Source organism: Malaclemys terrapin, chromosome 1, assembly GCF_027887155.1.
Source record: "Malaclemys terrapin pileata isolate rMalTer1 chromosome 1, rMalTer1.hap1, whole genome shotgun sequence".
In the NCBI taxonomy this organism is placed as follows: Eukaryota; Metazoa; Chordata; order Testudines; family Emydidae; genus Malaclemys; species Malaclemys terrapin.
The window spans coordinates 315907579-315921924 of record NC_071505.1 but is presented as its reverse complement, the minus strand read 5'-3'; positions in this window follow the sequence as shown (position 1 = coordinate 315921924).

Genomic DNA, 14346 nt, shown 5'->3' with positions numbered 1-14346 from the left:
GCTATTTGCACAGCCTTTTTCTTTTATAACCAGTTTAAAGTAAGTAACTGGTAAAAAACACTTTTTAAAAAATGTCTGTCTTTTAAGAGTGTTATAGCTGTGTTACCTCACCCACATTAGCTTTTAAGACTTGAATTAGGATGGAGAAAAAATAGGTTACTCATCAATAATTAGTTTCTCCAACTAAGTGATATCCCCTCTAGACCAGTAATCTTAGGTAGAAATTACAAAATAAAATAATTCATAGAATTTGGATAAGTAATTGCGAAATACAGATACAGACAAAGAACAATACCTGCTTTTCAAAGATGGTCATGCACAGTTGCATTCAGCATGGATGTACTGTTTGAAATCAAAGTGATTTAAATAACTGATTTTAATCATGCTTTAAATCAGCAAGCAGGAAACCTCGATTTAAATAATCAATTTTAATTGTGATTTGCATTTGTACTTTAGTTCTTTTTCTGAAGAAAGGTTGATTCTCATTGGTTGGATTTGCAACTAAATATGGCCTTTACACTAAATTTGGTGCTTCTTTTTGCTCACCAGGACAGTACGCTATATTTATTTACATTAATTTAAGCAATTATAGAGCTTAACATATATTAATATAGAGTCTTAATTTTTACATTTTTTATTATGTAGAAAATGGTGAATGATACATTTCTTATTCACTAGATGATTTTTTTTAACTTGTGATTTGTGGCAAGCTCTATTTGGATGGAAATTCAAATTATATTAAAAATGCAAAAGCACAACATTTCAATTTGTTATGAAATAAATCTTAAATGTGCTACATTTATCAAAATATGTTTTGCATTTAAAGCTATCTGATTTATTAAATAATGGAATCATTAGCTGTAGATAGTGAATTGAACTGATTGTTTCTTATCACCTTTAAGATTTTAGAACTAGTAGATCTCATTCTCTCATATGTCAGACTAAGATTTAGTCACAGATATTTTTAGTAAAAGTCATGGACAGATCACCGGCAATAAACAAAAATTCATGGCCCGTGGCCTGTCCATGACTTTTACAATAAATACCCCTGACTAAAACTTAGCAGCTCCTGGAGCCCGGAGCGTCACTGCTCTGGGGAGGCCCAGGGACCGACGGCTGGCCCCTGTTCTGGCGGCAGGGGCTGACTACCCTCTGAGGTTCAGTGTGGCTGGCCCTGGGGCTGCCCCAGCAATGACCAGTGCAGCTGGCCTTAGGGGCCGCCCCAGCAGCCTCCTGAGCGGCTGGCCCCCAGAGCCACCCCAGCTGCCACCTGAGCGGCTCCCAAAGCGATCGGCACACACAGCCCTCCAGCAGCGGCTCCTAGGTGGGTTTGGGGGGTAAGGGGTCTCCGTGCACTGTTGCCGACAGGCGCCACCTGCACAGCTCCCATTGGCCGCAGATCCTGGCCAATGGGAGCTGCGAAGTTGGTGCTTGGTGCGGAGACAGTGCACGGAGACACTCCCACCCCCCAAGGGCCGCAGGGACATGCTGGCTACTTCCGGGAGCGGTGCAGCGCAGAGGGAGGGAGGCAGAGTGGGCAGAGCGCTGCCTTAGCCCTGCTGGTACGTCTCTGCGTGTCTCTTGGGGGCAAGGAGGCAGCAGGTCTCCGTGCACTGCCCAGGGCAGGGGCAGCGCATGGAGCCTCCTCCCCCACGTTGGGCGCGCAGAGATGTGCCAGCAGCCGACCGCTCCAGGAGCAGTGTGGGGCCACTGGCCACGGCATGAAGGCAGCCTGCCTGCCTGAACCCTGCTGCACTGCTGGCCAGGGACTCAGGGGCAGGTTGTCAGATGAGATTTGTCCTGCATTTTTCCCCCCCTCCTTCATTGGGGGCCCCGTGCCACCGCACTGTTTGTTTCCTACTAAAGCTGCTCCTGGCCTAGAGTTTCTCTCCCCTGCAGCCAGTTTCTCAGCTTTGACTGGTCCTGCAGTCAAAAAGTCTCTTCTCTTTCCAAAAGCCTGCCCCTGTGTTCTTCTTCCTGCTCTACGTTTTCTTTGTCTGTCTGACACACCCTGTCTCTGTGTTTTTAAAGTGCTGTACCAATGTTTCATCTCCTTGTTCCTTCTCATGGGGAAATTATATTTCTTTAAACCCTAGCCCTCTGCAGAGAAGTTGGAGAGAGAAAACTGGTTTTACCTAGGATGCAGTGGCAGGAGCACCGGGCCCTTTAAATCACTGACCGAGACCAGCTGCCGGAGCCCCAGCAACAGCAGGGCTCCGGCGGCACTTTAAAGGGCCCAGGGCTCCCCTCGACAGCCACCCCGGGGTGGCAGCAGCAGGGCTCCTGCATTGATTTAAAGGGCCCGGAGCTCCATGGCGGCTGGAGGCCCAGGCCTGCTAATTCGCCCCTGAGCCCCGGGGCTCCCAGCTGTCACTACAGCTGGGAGCTCTGGGGTGATTTAAAGGCCTTGGGACTCCCAGCCACACCCGGAGCCCCAGGGCCTTTAAATATTGAAAGGCCCCCCCTAGTTTGGGGGGAGGGATAGCTCAGTGGTTTGAGCATTGGCCTGCTAAACCTAGGGTTATGAGTTCAATCCTTGAGGGGGCCACTTAGGGATCTGGGGCAAAATCAGTACTTGGTCCTGCTAGTGAAGCCAGGGGGCTGGACTCAATGAGCTTTCAAGGTCCCTTTCAGTTCTAGAAGATAGGATATCTCCAAAAAGAGGAGAGAGGCCATGCCTCTTCCAGTTAAGGCCATGCCCCCGCTCAGGACTCCTGCATACCAGTAAGTCCTTTAAGTTACTTTCACCCCTGATTTCAACTAACCCAGGTGATGCAATATGGGTGCTTTGTCAGGGCCTGATCCCAGCTGGGACTTGGATGGTAGTAATTTAACTGAAAGTCAATCTGAATAAAATAGAGGTGATGGTAATAGATTGAGGAAGAAGCTTGAAGTGATGGTCAAGTGATTCTTGTCCTCATGATCAAGGACGTGTCTCATCCTGTGTCCTAGAAGCTCACAATTTAGGACTGATTTTAGGACCTCATCTGCTCTTGGATTCTAGGTGCTATTAGGGGCCAAGGCCAAAATCCACAAAGGGACTTCGGCACTGCAACATCTAACTCAGGGATCGGCAACCTTTGGCACGTGACGTGGCGGGCCAGGCCGGTTTGTTTACCTGCCGCGTCCGCAGGTTTGGCTGATCTCAGCTCCCACTGGCCACGGTTCGCTGCTTCAGGCCAATGGGGGCTGCGGGAAGTGGTGTGGGCCGAGGGATGTGCCGGCCACCGCTTCCCGCTGCCACCATTGGCCTGGGACGGCAAACCGCGGCAAGTGGGAGCCTCGATCGGCCGAACCTGTGGGCGCGGCAGGTAAACAAACTGGCCCGGCCTCCCAGGGTGCTTACCCTGGCGAGCCGCGTGCCAAAGGTTGCCGATCCCTGATCTAACTTTTAAGCACCTAGCCATCCAGTGCATGCCAGAGACTGAGTTAAGTGCCTAGGCGCCTTATAAGATGCATGAGCAGAGATAAGTACCTAACAATGGGATTCACAGAGCCAGTACACTAGAAAAGGAGCTGCCTAAGCTAATAAATAGCAGACTCTGAGGAGAGGTGTGTGTCCTAAGACCCGTCTTTCTCATGGAGTTAGGTGCCAAACAGTCCAGGCTGGATCCCATTTGGGATCCACAGCCACGAACCTTCACCTGCGTCAGGCACCAAAGCCATCTCTTCCCAGAACAGCAGTGGCACAACACATGCCTAACTCCATGCAAAATAGCCACTTGGTGGTGAGTGAGGGAGAAAGACTCCCTTATAACTTTTAATTCAGTGGTTAGGGAATTCACCTAGGATGTGGGCGACCCTGGTTCAACTCCCTCCCCTGCCTGCAGAGAAGGGATGTGAAGATCGTTTCTCTCACCTCTCAGGTGAGTACCCTAACCACTGGGCTCTGGGATATTCTGAAGTGGGTTTCTCCGTAAGGTGTTCCACTGGATATAAATAATTAAATATGCACTAGGCCAGAAAGAGAGTGAAAATGACTATAGTCCAGTGGTTAAGGCACTCATCTGTGAGGTGGGAAACCTATATTCAAATCTCTTCTTATTAGTCAGAGGGGGAAACTGAACCACAATTTTCCACATCCTGTGTAAGTACCCTATCCACTAGACTAAAGGTTGTAGGGGAGGATAGGCCTTCCCCTTCCCCCACCCCCATTTTATGTGGGATTAGGCATGCTCTGTGACTGCCTGACAAATTGGGCTGCAACTGAGATACATGAGGGAATTGTAGTGGAGTTTAGGCATGAGACAGGGCCTGGGCACCTACACTGAAGCATTGTGTGCATGCCCACCAGCAGTGACTTAGAATCTACTCCGTGAAAAAACCCCTGCAGAAGTGAGTCTCAGAGTTTCAGCTTCAGTCTGAGCGGAAAGCTCTACACTGGTATTTTTAGCCCCATAATGCAAGCCCTGGTGAGCCCAAGTCAGTTGACCCAAGCTATGAGACTCACGGTCTTAGTTTTGTGGTGGTGGGTTTTTTTTTTTTTTTGCTGTGAACACGATCCCTTAGGCACCTAGAGGACTTTTATGGGGAAAAATTTAGGCACCAAGAGATTTTAGGAGCCTCCAGAGTTAGGCAGCAGCTGAGCAGGTGCTTTGAGGATCTCAGTGGTGCCTATATTTTTGAGTTAGGCAGGAGTTAAGTGCCTAAATCCTTTTGTGGATCTGGACTAGAGAGATAAAGTGTGTGTGTGTGTATGTTTTAATCTGTGCCTGATGGAGTATTTGTCTTTTTTTGATTCCAGAGTTTGCCAGACCTATCCTTGTTGTTGTGACTTCTAGATTGGATTATTGCTATACGCTCAGTCTGGGAATACTCTAGCCTGACTGTTAGTTGGACAACCAACAAGGAATCTGATGGCACCTTAAAGACTAACAGATTTATTTGAGCATAAGCTTTCGTGGGTAAAAACCTCACTTCCTCAAGGAGTGAGGTTTTTACCCACGAAAGCTTATGCCCAAATAAATCTGTTAGTCTTTAAGGTGCCACCAGACTCCTTGTTGTTTTTGTAGATACAGACTAACACGGCTACCCCCTGATAGTTGGACAACCAGCTATACTAGCTGTCCAACAGACCCACTGGCTTCTTGTTCATTTTTACTTGGTTTAACAATTTTATTAATAATAGTTATGGCTGTGCATGCAAAAACATCATAGCTAAGTTTAGGGAGGCAATAGTCCCTCTCTATACAGCATGATTACAGGGTACATAGAATAGAATGTACATATCTGAGCATAAGTACAACAAATATAAAAATGGAGGCACTTTTCAGAAGTGCAACAAAAATGTGAAGGGTTGGAAGCTTATTTTCAGAGGAATGATTACAAGAATTATATATAAATACAATATAGATATATGGGATACATATTTACTAGTATTTGAAGGAGAAGAATTGATGAGGCTATTACAAGAAGTATATTCAAAACTAGAAGTAATGGTAGGAAATTGAGCAAAGAAAACATTTATGCCTAATATCAGGAACCATTGCCTAAAAGTCTATTAAAAACTAGATTGGGCACAGCACTCAATGAACAATTCTGCATTGTAAGGCCATGAATTGAATGCGCTAAAGGGTCTTTTTCATTTCTAATTACTGTGATTCTAAAATTATCACTGAATCTGGATAACTGTAATTGCCTGATATAAAATAGCACATATTTTCTATTATCTCTGGAACAAATTTAGATATACCCTCTGGTTTAAACCCGCCCCCCCATCCCCAAAACAGGTTTTCTGCTTTAACAGGATCAATCACAAATAGCAATTAAATTACTAATGGTTCTTTTCTCTTCTTGATGTATGTGGACAACTTCCATTAATGTTAATGAGATTTGCACACATACAATGAATAAAGAATAGACTCCTAAGTGATGACACTTATATAAACCTCATTAAATAAAATGAAAGGGAAAGATAAAAGTTCCTACCCTATAGGTGAACATCCCCATAACAAAGCACTAGACAATGAAAAGTAGAGAATTATTCTGAAATGGTCCACATGACCTAACAAGTCATTCCAGTCTCTAACTATGAATAAGCTCTCCTGGCTAAAGAAGTTACCATTTACCCACCAGTCAGTGTTTCCTGCTTTTCACATATTTTCTAACAAACTTATTTTACCCCTATACTATGATTCATTATTATTTCTTTAGTGCCGAAATGTGCTTGATGCTGTGCAGTACACAAAAATAAAGATAGTTCTTCCAGCAAACAGTTTATATTCTAAAAAAGACAGGTTTCGCTAGGAAATCCAGAAGCGGAGAAAATCTTAATTAATGTCTACAAAGCAAAATAAAACAAAATAAAATAAAATTTAAAAAACCACTGCAGAAAGTCTTAGAGCCTGGGGTCAACACACTGATTGTTTTCGATTTCCACGCCCACTCCCACCCCTCATTCTATCCCATAATTACCTGTAGGGTAGAAATGGGTTTTTATTTTATTAGCCTATATCCATATGTTTGAAATGTATTGGAAATCTTAATGAATAAGATCTACTTCATCTTCCATTGTCTACTACTTAGGGTAGTACTTTGGAGAACTTAGAGCATGTCTTCACTAGCAACGTGGCTGTGTAGTCACGGCACCAGTGGTGGGAGAGCTCTCCCAGCTCTATAAAAAAACCCACCTCCACGAGGCGAATAGCTACCAGCGCTGGGAGGAAACAGGGAAACCCCGGGACCAGGAATTGGGGGAGGGGCCCCGGAGCGGGTGGGGTCGGGGCCAGGAGGTGATTTTCCCCCCCTCCCCTCCTGGGTGAGCTCGCGACAGGCGGGGGGGGGGGAGGGGGGCGGGGAGGGGAGCCCTGCGCGGCCACCCTCCCCCCCACCGTACCGGGTACCGGCCACTGCAGTGCGAGGTCGGTTCGGCTGGCGGCGGCCGAGCGTCCCGTTGCTATAGTAACCCGCAGGCTGGGGGAGGTGACTGAGGGGGCGGGGCTTATAGGTGAGAGGAGGGAGGGGAGGAAGATGCAGAGATGGGGAGGTGTCTCCCGGCTGGGGGCTGAGCGGGGGGGGGTCCGGGGGAGGTGTCTCCCAGCTCGGGGGTGGGGAGGTGTCTCTCGGCTGGGGGCTGAGCGGGGGGGGGGGGGTCCGGGGGAGGTGTCTCCCAGCTCGGGGGTGGGGAGGTGTCTCTCGGCTGGGGGCTGAGGTGTCTCCCGGCTCGGGGGCTGAGCGGGGGGGGGGGGGTCCGGGGGAGGTGTCTCCCAGCTCGGGGGTGGGGAGGTGTCTCTCGGCTGGGGGCTGAGGTGTCTCCCGGCTCGGGGGCTGAGGGGGGGGGGGGTCCGGGGGAGGTGTCTCCCAGCTGGGGGCTGTGGAAGGGGGTACGGGGGAGGCGTCTCCTAGCTGGGGTCTGAGGGTGTGTGTGTGTCTGAGGGAGGTGTATTCAGCTGGGGACTGAGGAGGGGGAGGTCCAGGGGGGTCCAGAAGTTTCCTTCTGGCTGGGGTGCAGAATGGGAGCCAAGGGCTATGGGGAACTGAGGAAGATGAGGTCTTTCCTGGGTTGGGACTGCTGTTCCAGGTCAAGGCAGGAGCAGAACTGCCCCCATTTTCCGTCAGAGGGAAGTGGTTCACCAGCCCCAAAGGAGGCTCACCTCACTCGTGCCCTCCCCAAATGAGGGCCCCCTTCTGTAAGGAGCTAGTTGCCCTCATCTCATTGGGCATCCTCACCTGTCAGGATTGGACCACAGATTGTACTGTTTACCCCAGACTGAAAATACTGTAGGAAGGGAACGGGGATGGGGAAGTGACAGGGCAGATACAGGCTATATCTTGAATATAATGGTGCCACTGGCAGAGAAGACATTTCTTAGCTTGTATTAGTGCTCCTTCTTGAAGAGCAGTCCTGAACACCAAAGAGAATTCACCTGGAATACAAAGATGACTAATATATATTTTGTGCATATAGGAGAGGAAAGGTAGACCAGTAAATGGGACACACAGGACTTTGGAGACCAAGATTTATTTTCCTGCTCTGCCACAGATATCCTTTGTAACCTTGGGTAAGTTGTCTTCCTGATCCTCAGTTCTTTGTAAAAAGTGAGTCAATAGAACTTTCTAGGGATGTTGTGAGTATAAATACATTAAAAGATTAAGAGATACTCAAATACCATGTTAATGGGGGCTTTACAGGCACCTAGATAAGTAGTTGCAATTTATAAACTCTAGGACTGAAAGAGAGCTCGACCTTGTGGTCATTTAATCCATCTTCCCATGCCGAAGCAGGACATATATACCTAGAAGGACCAGCCCTGACGGCCTCTTCTTTAAAACATCCAACAATGGGGATTCTACAAGATCACTTTGTTAATCTATTCCAGTATTTAATTATCCTTAAGTTTTTCTTAATATCTAAGATAAATCTCCCTTGCTGCAGATTAAGCCCATTACAGTACTTCTTGTTCTACCTTCAGTGGACATGGAGAACAACTGATCAGCACCATCTTTGTAACAGCCCATAACCTATTCAAAGACTTATGTCCCTCCCTCAGTCTTCTTTTCGCAAGGCTAAACATGCCCTGTTCTTTAACCTTTCCTCAGAGATCATATTTTCTACGTCATTTTTGTTGCTCTCCTCTGGACTCACTCCAATTTGTTCACATCTTTCCTAAAGTGTGTCACCCAAAATTGGACAGTTCTCCAGCCGAGGCCTCACCAATTCCAAGTACAGCAGAAACATTTCCTCCCATGACTTACATACAACACTCCTGTTCATGCACCCCAGAACAATATTTGCCATTTTTGCAACTGCATCACATTTTTGGTTCATATTAAGTTTTGATCCATTACAACCCCAAATCTTTTTCTGCAGTATTACTGCCTAGCCAGTTATTTCCAGTTTTGTATTTGTGCATTTGATTTTTTTTCCTTCCGAAGTATAGTCCTTTGCACTTGTCTTTATTAAATTTCATCTTGTTGATTTCCAGTTCTCCAATTTATCAATGTCCTTTTGAATTCTAATGCTGTCCTCCAAAGTGCTTGCAACCCCTTCCAGCTGGGTGTCATCCATAAATTTTATAAGCATACTCTCCGCCCCCTTATTCCAATCATTAATGAAAATATTTACTAGTGCAAAACACCACTAAATAATGTCCTCCCAGTTTGATAATTAACCATTAATAACTAAGACTACGATTTAGTAATGGGTATTTTTAATAAAAGTCATGGACGGGTCACGGGCAATAAACAAAAATTCACGGCCCTTGACCCGTCCATGACTTACTATAAATACCCCTGACTAAATCTTAGCTGGGGGGCACTGCTGCTCTGGGGGATCCCAGGGAAGCTGCTGCTCTGGGGCACCCCAGGGGGCCACTGATGGGGGGGAGCTGGAGGGGGCGCTGCTGGGGAGGGTCGGGAGACTGCTGGGGGGGGGGGGCGCTGCTGGGGAGGGCCGGGAGACTGCTGTTCTATGGGGTGCCCCCGAGGGGCTGCTGCTCTGGGGGGTACACCAGGCCAGCGGCACTAGTTGCCGGGGGGCACCAAGCAGCAGCTATTCCGGCCATCCCCCAGGGCTGTCCCCCCTCTCCCTGCTGCTCCGGCCTTTCCTGGGACCACTGCTAAGGGCCACAGAGCTGCGGCTGCTCTCGCCACCCCTGGGACCACTGCTCAGGTGGTCTCCGGGACCAGCTGCACTGGCGGCTACTGGGGTGGTCCCCAGGGCCAACTGTCCGGCCGCCCCACCAGTAGCCAATATGGCTGGCCCTAGGGCAGTTCCAGCAGCAGCCGATACGACTGGCTGTGGGGCCGCCCAAGCAGCTGGCTGCAGAGCAGCTCCAGCAGTGGCCGGTGTGGCTGTCCCTGGGGCTGCCTGAGCAGCTGTCCCTGAGGCCAGCTGCTTGGGTGGCCCTGGGGCCAGCCACATGGGCCACTGCAGAAATCATGGAGGTCACTGAAAGTCACAGGTTTCAGAGTAGCAGCGTGTTAGTCTGTATCCGCAAAAAGAAGAACAGGAGTACTTGTGGCACCTTAGAGACTAACAAATTTATTAGAGCATAAGCTTTCATGGACTACAGCCCACTTCTTCGGATGCATATCACGAAAGCTTATGCTCTAATAAATTTGTTAGTCTCTAAGGTGCCACAAGTACTCCTGTTCTTCTTTTTACTGAAAGTCACAGAATCTGTAACTTTCGCGACCTCCGTGACAGACACGGAACCCTATTAATAACTACTCTGAGTACAGTTTTTCAACCAGCTGTGCATTCACTGTCATACTTTGGGGTGCAATTCAGAGAAGTAATCACCACTGGACCTGCAACCCTGGGTTCCTTACAATGCTTTGCTGCTTTAGGTCACCGCATGGGACATTCATAGTCAACTTACAACTGTGCAGGTCACACCCTGACATTGCCGGCCCACAACATTTTGGCACCTGAGGCGGGGAGCTCAAATGCCCCCTCGCTTGGGCCAAAACTTTGAAAGGTCTCAATTCTGCCTTCTTCCTATTCTAGTCCTCTCATGATACTGCTTTGCTACCTACCTCAATAAAGGAGAACTAACAACTTAAAATGCTGTGTTAAAAAATTTTAAAAAAGAAGAACAGGAGTACTTGTGGCACCTTAGAGACTAACAAATTTATTAGAGCATAAGCTTTCGTGGACTACAGCCCACTTCTTCGGATGCATATAGAATGGAACATATAATGAGGAGATATATATACACACATACAGAGAGCATAAACAGGTGGGAGTTGTCTTACCAACTCTGAGAGGCCAATTAATTAAGAGAAAGAAAAAAAAAAAAAAAAAAAAAACTTTTGAAGTGATAATCAAGCTAGCCGAGTACAGACAGTGTGATAAGAAGTGTGAGAGTACTTACAAGGGGAGATAGTCAACGTTTGTAATGGCTCAGCCATTCCCAGTCCTTATTCAAACCGGAGTTGATTGTGTCTAGTTTGCATATCAATTCTAGCTCTGTAGTCTCTCTTTGGAGTCTGTTTTTGAAGTTTTTCTGTTGTAATATAGCCACCCGCAGGTCTGTCACTGAATGACCAGACAGGTTAAAGTGTTCTCCCACTGGTTTTTGAGTATTTTGATTCCTGATGTCAGATTTGTGTCCATTAATTCTTTTGCGTAGAGACTGTCCGGTTTGGCCAATGTACATGGCAGAGGGGCATTGCTGGCACATGATGGCATAGATCACATTGGTAGATGTGCAGGTGAACGAGCCCCTGATGGTATGGCTGATGTGATTAGGTCCTATGATGATGTCACTTGAATAGATATGTGGACAGAGTTGGCATCGGGGTTTGTTACAAGGATAGGTTCCTGGGTTAGTGGTTTTGTTCAGTGATGTGTGGTTGCTGGTGAGTATTTGCTTTAGGTTGGGGGGTTGTCTGTAAGCGAGGACAGGTCTGTCTCCCAAGATCTGTGAGAGTAAAGGATCATCTTGTTACTCTGAAAAAAATTTTAAGTAACACTTAACTTTCGAACGGCTAAACAGCAAATGTAACTTTTCTTGTCTGCATAGTAAACATTGGCATTTTTATCTGTTTGATTATTCAAAGTGGTGCTTTCCATGCCATCTTGGTTGCAAAGATTTGAACTGCTTCCTGAAGGTCCACAGTCCGGGCCAGCTCATGCTCTATTGAGATGGTTGCAAGGCCGACCAGCCTCTCCTTTGTCATTGTGGAGCATAGATGTGTTTTTATTAACTTCAGCTTGTAGAAGCTGCATTCTCCACTGGCAACTATTACAGGAAGCGTTAGAGTTATGCGCAGAGCAACAAAAGCATTTGGAAAGAGAGTGGTCATCTTATTTGTGCACATATATTCCAGAACAGCCTTTGGAGTTGATCCTGCTGAAATGTATCTTGAAAGGGCTTTCAGTTCATCACCTAAATCACTCGTATCAATATCATGCATGTCATCATGTGTCAACACTGTCTCTAGTGCCCTGCATTGCTGGTGTAGGTCTTCTTCAGGTATAGTGAGGAGTTTTGGAATATCATACAACATCCCAAATATACTGCTGTGTTCCTTAGGCTGCATGAAACATTCTTCAACTGACTGTATTGCACAATCTAGCACCTGGTTAAAGAATTCAACTTTGAATTGTTGTTTGGGGTCTCTTATGGGTTTATTCCATGTCTCTTAATCAAAATGTCTTCTTCTTTGGTGACTCTTGTATTCTTGAATGGGTGGGAAAATAACTTCAGTGTGAATTTCCTCTGCCAACTTCTGTGCAGTCTTTAGAACATTTTGAAATCCCTCATCTGACCGGTAAGACTGTAGGTATGACGTTGCTTTGTCCAGTTGTTCCATTGCTCCAGACATATCAAGGTCAACACCTTGGAGTCTCTTGCTTACAACATTTATTTCAAACAGTATGTCATGCCACAACACTAAGCCACACAGAAATTTGAAGTTATGTATGTTTCTGGTGATTCCATTTCCCTCTGCCACTGTTCTCCCAGGAACAGTTCCTGTCATAGCATTATCCTCCATAATGGCAACTATGCATCATCTGTCTTCCCAATTTGGTGTTTGATAGGCTTTATCGCCTCCACTCGACTTTCCCATCATGTGGCACTCAGTGGTTTCAGTGTCAGAGAGGATGTTCCCAGATGTTGCTTCAAAATTTGCCATCGCTGAGTTGATGCAGAGAAAAATACAGAGATGCTTTGAATTACATTTAAAAATTCAGCAGCCTCACTAGAAGCTGATGCTGCATTACTGACCACCAAGCTGAATGAATGAGAACTACATGGGACAAAAAAAGATCAAGGGTTTAACTCTCGGATCATGTCTGCACTCCTCTGTTCTTTCCTCTCATGTTGGCACCATTATCGTAGCCCTGACCTCTCATGTCAGCTATCGCAATTCCCGTATCTTCCAGCTTTTTAAGAAGCACATTTGTCATACCAGCTCCTGTAGTATCATCTATGTCAATAAATTCTAGAATATGCTCTCTGACAGTCACCATTGCAGGGACATTTTCACTAGGTTCTGTTGTTGTTACAAAACGCACTATTAAAGTCATTTGTTTCATATGGCTGACGTCAGGTGTGCAATCCAGAATAACACAGTAATATCTTGCTGACTTCAGATCTGCCACAATCTTCTGTTTGACTTTTGTTGCCAGTAACTGTATGATCTCATTCTGAGTTGTTTTTCCAAGGTAGTGGTGTGTGTACATTTCTTGGGTGGTGACTCTTCTTAGATGCTCCTGGAGTTCAGCATCCAACTCAGCCATCAGCTCCACAATTTTAAGGAAGTTTCCATTGTTTGGCACACACAGCTGATCTGAAGTGCCATGCAGTGCTAGGTTTTGGGAAGTAATCATTCTCACAATGACAATGAGCCTTTTCAGAACATTTTGCCAGTAAAGAGACTCTGATGCAATCGTCTCTTAATGCTGATCATCATTAGCCTTTAACCTTAGTCTCATCTCAAGCTCTTTCCACCTATGGAATGCTCTCTGGTGATTTGCTGCCTTCTCATGGCATGCCAGATTTCTAGCCTGATTTTTCCAGTTCTTTGTTCCTGTAGAACCCAATGTGGCTGGAACGTTAGACTGGAAGAGTTTGCAACAAAAACAGTATGCAGCATGCTGGGTTTTTGAGTACATAAGCCATGGCCTCTCCACTTTGTCACCATTGGGGATTTCACGCCAGTAATGTGTTGGATGGAAACTTTTATTTTCATTGGGGAACATGAAGTTTTTCACTTGCTGTGGCCCATGCACTACAAGGAAGTCCCTCAGGCTACTGCTCAAGTGGGTCCACAGTCCTGGATCATCTAGACTTAAGGAACTAAACTCAGCAGCAGCTGTTCCTTGTGCCTCCACCACACTCGTCTCTGATCTACACTTTTCTTCAGGAATGTGCATGGTTACATCCATTTGAGATAGAGATACAGATGCTGCAGTAGGTGCCAGGTCACCTGCACTCTGACTAACTGGAAGATCAGGCATCTCCTCACCACTCACATCCACACTGGGGCCGAAAGGCTCACCGTGAACATTTGTGTCTGTGTATCTCAGGAGAGCTCCTTCCTGCTTAGATAGAAAAGCTTCCTTTGCTTTCTTTCTTTTTCTGAATGCTGCCCCAGAGGGGCGTTTTCTTCTTTCACTCATGACTGCTGTTCTGTGCCAGCTATAGTGGCTCTCAACACTCAATTGAAGGGGACAAATAAGCAGGCTGGTAGCAGGGCCTGAGTGAGGGAAGATATCAGCGTCTTAAGGGCCTAACTGGCTCCTATTACTTCAGTTGACTTCCTGTTCTCCTCAAGTGGGTTCAGGGAAGCAGCGGGAAACAGAAAGCTCCCTGAGAAGCTGGTGTTAGTCAGTCCAGGCTCCTGGGGGTGCTAGAGAGGTACATAAGAGGCTCCTCCTCCTCTGTCTCCCTG